The sequence below is a fragment of the Microtus oregoni genome, unplaced genomic scaffold (genome assembly GCF_018167655.1).
Source record: "Microtus oregoni isolate MIOR12 unplaced genomic scaffold, Mior012 000011F_ref0000422, whole genome shotgun sequence".
Classification (NCBI taxonomy): domain Eukaryota; kingdom Metazoa; phylum Chordata; class Mammalia; order Rodentia; family Cricetidae; genus Microtus; species Microtus oregoni.
In genome coordinates this window covers 34,423,702-34,429,971 of record NW_024543070.1, presented here as the reverse complement: position 1 = coordinate 34,429,971, position 6,270 = coordinate 34,423,702, and positions in this window count along the sequence as shown.

Sequence of the window (6,270 nt, the reverse complement as noted above, 5' to 3'; positions counted from 1 at the left end):
TTATATAACCTAGAAAATTGTTCTTTCCTGAGATTATTTCAGTGTAACATTCTTAATTAATCTATAACTGTCATAACAAGAAATATTAAACAATTTGATTACCCTTTACAAACATATGAAAAAGGCCCACTTAAAATAAGTATATGAATTGTGGCACGTATATTTACAGTAAGCACTTGATAGGAAGAGGAAGGGATATTTCTATAAGTAAAAGGCCAGTCTTATATACATAGCAAATTCCACTTCTGCCATATTTTATTCCTCTTTATTGTTGAACTGCAACTTCATACCCATTTATTACTATATTTCCATAGTTTGAAATTCAGTCATAATGAGAAAAAAAATGATTAAAATAACTTAATTTCAAGTTCACTCTTGTTCTTTTTTAATTTATCATTCTAGGTAGGTACCATCAAAACAAGGTACAACAGATGTTATTGCAATGACTTATTTCATTTAACCTAGATTATTTTCTCCTGTCAATTAACATTCTCAATGTAAATCTATAGAGAAAGGTGTCATAACCAAATAAAATCTAGAAAAATCATTACAAGTTATAAGTATTAAAATTTACATCAGTTATCCTTTGAAGGAATTAAATATATTTTATTAAGAATACTTTTCAACTAAGGTGTGTTTACTTGTCTAACAAAAACTTATATGCTAAACCAAGGTATCTTCCTGGCTTAAGCACGATTGGATATGAGCAATGACTTCAGACTGCCTTTGACAGGTGATGAGAAGAGTTATTAGACCTACACTCTACAGTAGTTTAATTTTATTTGTTTTGTTTTATAATAAAGTGTCAGGACTTCTCAGAAGAGAATATTTAAGTACTTAAGCTGTGGAATAATCCTCTTATTCACTTTAAAGATTTGTCACTCAAATTGGTTTAATAAAAGACTCTTTGGCCAGTAGTCAGACAGGAAGTATAGGTAAGGTGACCAAACTGAGGATGTTAGGAAGGAGAAGGAGAGTCAGAAGTTACCAGCCACAAACAGAGGGAACAGGAGATGGATGTGCCATGATAATAAAGGTACCAACATGTGGCAGAGGACAAATAAGGAATATGGATTAATTTTAAGTGTAAGAGCTAGTTAGCAATAAGTCTGAACTGTTGGCTGAGCAGAAATGTCCCATTACATACTTAACTGAAATATCAATGTTATTTAAGATGTAATACATATTTGAAAATACTTTTTTTAAATTTATTTATTTTTTATTGAAAATTTCTACCTCCTCCCCTACTCCCACTTTCCTCTCCTACCCCCATCCCTCTCCCCCTCCCTCTCCAGTCCAAGGAGCAGTCAGGGTTCCCTACCCTATGGGAAGTCCAAGGTCCTCCCTGTTCCCCCCAGGTCCAGGAAGGTGAGCATCCAAACAGACTAGGCTCCCATAAAGCCCATCCATGCAGTAGAATCAAAACCCAGAGCCATTGTCCTTGGCTTCTCAGTCAGCCTCCACTGTCAGCCACATTCAGAGAGTTCGGTTTGATCACATGCACCATCAGTTACAGTACAATTGGCCTTGGTGATCTCCCATTAGATCAGTCCCGCCGTCTCAGTGGGTGGACTCGCTCCTCGTAGTTCTGACTTCCTTGCTCATGTTCTCCCTCCTTCTGCTCTTCATATGGACCTTGGGGGCTCAGTCCAGTGCTTCAATGTGGATCTCTGTTTCTATCTCCATCCATCGCCAGATGAAGGTTCTGTGGTGATATGTAAGATATTCATCAGTGTGTATATAGGATAAGGCCAGTTCAGGCTCCCTCTCCTCTGCTGCCCAAGGAACAAGTTGGGGACATCTCCTTGGACACCTGGGAACTCCTCCCGTGTCAAATCTCTTGACAACCTTAAAAATGACTCCCTTAATTAAGATATCTACTTCCTTGCTCTCTCATCCACCCCTCCTCCATCCCAACCATCCCATTCTCTCAAGCTCTTCCCATCCTCCTCTTCTCCCTTCTTTCTCCCCATCTCCCCTTATCCCCAACCCACCCCCACCACCCCCATGATCCCAACCCCTGTCCTGCAATCTTCTCCACTTCCAATATCCAGGAGGATAACTTTATGTTATTCTTTGGGTTCACCTTCTTATTTAGCTTCTCTAGAATCACAAATTATAGGCTCAATGTCCTTTATTTATGGCTAGAATCCACTTATGAGTGAGTACATTCCATATTCTTCTTTTTGGGTCTGGGTTACTTCCCTCGGGATAGTATTTTCTATTTCCATCCATTTGCATGTAAAATTCAAGATGTCATTGTTTTTTACCACTGAGTAGAACTCTAAAGTGTATACATGCCACACCTTCTTTATCCATTCTTCTATTTAGGGGCACCTAGGTTGTTTCCAGGTTCTGGCTATTACAAATAGTGCTGCTATGAACATAGTTGAACAAATGCTTTTGTAGTATGATTGGGCACCTCTTAGGTATATTCCCAAGAGTGGAATTACTGTGTCCTGATGTAGATTGACTCCCAGTTTCCTGAGAAACTGCCACACTGATTTCCAAAGTGGTTGCACAAGTTTGCATTCCCACCTTTAGTAATATGGCGTGACTACAGTTAAGAGAGTTTATTTAAGTGATACATTGTCTTGTGAACTTTTGATGATAAAAGATAGACTTAAAGAACCAGGGGACAGTGTTCAACGTTCTCCTTCCTAATAATTGGGCACAATCAAGTTGATTCAAAGCTGTTTCTCTATGTGACAATTGCCCAGTCAATCAACAGTGATCTCTTGAGAAATGGCTCGAAGCCCTGAAACAGTAAATGTCTTCTTTTCCTCTTTCAGATTCCTTCCACTTCTACATATCTCTACCAAAAACAGAGGAGCTATTATTGCCATCAGAACACGAGCAGTAACAGGCAAAAGTACTGCTGAGAAAATTTATTTCAAGTCAGTCTACCTCAGGTACAAATGTCATATTTCCAAATTACTGAAAACATGGGTCAACTGTAAAATTTTAATTGGGGACCTCATTACATCTTCTATTTTCTTATTTTCCGAACAAGCACATTGATTTTTATATACATCTTTCCTCACAAATGTCTCTCTGGTAGTTTGTACTCCTTTGTGAATTGTAACATACTTTAACGGAGAATAATTTTAAGTCATTTCTTATTTTGTAAGATGACCTAAATACTTAGGAATATTTACAATTAGCAACTCAGCTGTATCATCACATTATTTTCTGGAATGTATTGTCTTATGCTCTCCTTGGTAATTCTCAAGACACACTTGGGGAAGGTTGCAAACACTCCCTTATCCAATGTTTTTATTTACTGGATCGAGCATAGTGGCCAGGATGAAGCAGGTTTTACATCATCGTTCTTATTGGAATCCGTTTCTTCTTCCAAATAATAAATTACTTAATTTTCAGGCTCTCTAATTATGTATTTTCATTGTTTGAAATTGAAATCTGTGGTGTTACTGGAAAGACTTATTGGTAGGAAAGGCAGTTCCTTTTCCTATTCACAGATGAGAGAATGGTTCCACGCATACCTGTAACATCAACACTGAAGGACATGGGAACAGAAGGGTGACTGGACCTTCACAACCTAGAGCCCAGTCCCAAAACTGAAGTTCTGATTCAGCTAAAGACTACCTCAAATCAATATACAGAGAGTTATAGATGTGAATAACTGATGTACTCTTCTGACACATTACATCCATATATATATATATATATATATATATATAGAGAGAGAGAGAGAGAGAGAGAGAGAGAGAGAGAGAGGGAGAGCTGGAGAGAGAGCGAGAGAAGAAAGAGAGAGCAGAAGTTCTCGACATGTTCCAGTAACCAACGCCTTCCATCTAGACTTTGAGTACAATGAAGAAATGAGAGGGATCTTTTAATTGTTCTACTTCTTTCTTCCTTTTAAACATCATATGGCAGTTTACATGCTTAGGGCAGAAGTTATTTTCAGCAGAGGTTTAGAATATATACTCTATGGAATGAGTCCTCTCTTTATAAAACAGAATCTGATTTTTGTTTCTTTTTTATATGTTTTGCTTTATAAATAATACCATTCAAAATTTCCACTTCCTACCATTTCCCTCCCACTCCCTCCTCCCCCTCCCCCTCCAATCCTTTGAGAGGGCATGGTGCCCTGCCCTGTGGGAAGTTCAAGGTCTTCCCCTCTCCATCCAGGCCTAGGAAGGTGTGCATCTAAACAGACTAGGATCCCAAAAAGCCAGTACATGCAGTAGAATCAAATTCCACTGCCATTCTCATTGGCTTCTCAGTCAGCCCCCATTGTCAGCCACATTCAGAGAGTCCGGTTTGATCACTTGCTCGTTCAGTCCCAGTCCAGCTGGCCTTGGCGAGCTCCCATTAGATCAGTCACCCTGTCTCAGTGGGTGAAAGAACCTCTCGCGGTTCTGACTTCCTTGCTCATCTTCTCCCTCTTACTGCTTTTCTACTGGACCTTGGGGGCTCAGTCCAGTGTTCCAATGTGGGTCTCTGTCTCTATCTCCATCCATCATGGGACGAAGGTAATGCAGTAGAAATAGGCCCCCGTGCCATTATAGATGGTTTCTCAGTCTGTTCCCATTGGCAAGCACATTCAGAGAGTCTGGTTTGATCACATGCTCGTTCAATACCGGTCCAGCTGGATTTGGTGAGCTCCCATTAGAACAGGCACACTGTCTCAGTGGGTGGACCAACCCCTAGTGGTCCTGACTTCCTTACTCATCTTCTCCTTTCTTCTAGTCTTCAACTGGACCGTGGGAGCTCAGTCCGTTGCTCTGATGAGGGTCTCTGTCTCTATCTCCATCCGTCGCAGGACGAAGATTCTATGGTGATATTAGATATAATCATCAGTGTGATAGTGGGGCAAAGCCAGTTCAGGCACCCTCTCCTCTGCTGCCGAAGGACCTAGCTGGGGACATCCCCGAGGTTTTTATATCTTAATAATACAGCATCTTGGTTACCCGCCATATTCCCTCTCTCTAAATCTTACTTTAAACACGCACACACATTTATATGATTATAAATGTGTGTGTGTGTGTGTGTGTGTGTGTGTGTGTGTCTATTTGGATAAGTTCAGTTAACTTGGTTTTCAATCCATGCATCTCAGCTACCATTTTGAAGTAAGTGGCATGGGATGAGACGAGGATATATAGAGGAGAAAGTGAATTTTCAATTAGGCAGAAACATCTTCAAATGAGTTTTTAGCTCAGTATCGTTAAGTCAAGTGCAGAGCCCTTGCAGAGTTCTGTGCTGTACTCTCAGTTCCATGAGTTAAACTCATCCTCATATATAGAAGCCATCCTGACAATAATTAGTACTGAGAAGTGTTTTCTAAATAAAAATAGCAAATTTTACCTGATACAAATACATTTTGTTTCATATTTTTCCTTATTTACCAAGTACAACCAGTAAAATGAAGACATATGATACATTTTTAAGAAATAAAGGTCATGTTCTATTTGATATGGACATCAATGGTTTAAATGTATGTGCCTCATATAATCCAGGTCTATATTGAAGTAGTAAACACAGTTATATAAACATACGTGTATACATATGTATACACATACATACGATATACATGATGTACATATTCACATACATATACATTTATGTATGCTACATAGAATATATAATATACATATATATGACACATTCATAAACATGTGTAGACACACCTGCATACACATCATATACACAGATATACATAATATTCATGCAAACATGAGTGGGTGTGTGGATACATGTGTGTGTGTTTGTGTTTTGAGAAATTAACGGAATGTTCCGATTTAACAACAAATCCCAGAGTTCCAAATGAAATTCTACTTAAAGGATTTAATTGCTACTCTCACTCTATTCTTACTGTAGGATTATAAAACCTTGTTTTGAAAACAAAAAGATATTAAATAAAAGATTGAGGTTGATTGATCCAGGAATACTCCACTGCCTACTATTCTTCTTTTTCCCCACAGGTGTTTAAAGACTGTATAAAAATGTTTATTCCAGGGGGAAAACCAGGGGCAAAGAGCAAAACACAACATTTATCACTATTTACACTTAAAAATCCTTTCTAACCTGTGACATCCATCATCTCTAACAGATCAAAAAAATCCTGTTACCATTGACGCTTCAGACAAAGCAGCATGAACAGCAAAGCAGCAACTTTGTTATCATAGAATCTCCTAACATCAGTAGCAAGATTCTGTTTTGTTTTACTTTAGCAAGGCAATAAATAATTTTCTATGTGATGAACTGCCAAACCCTCAGGGCTCACATTTCTATCCAAGCTAATCATTT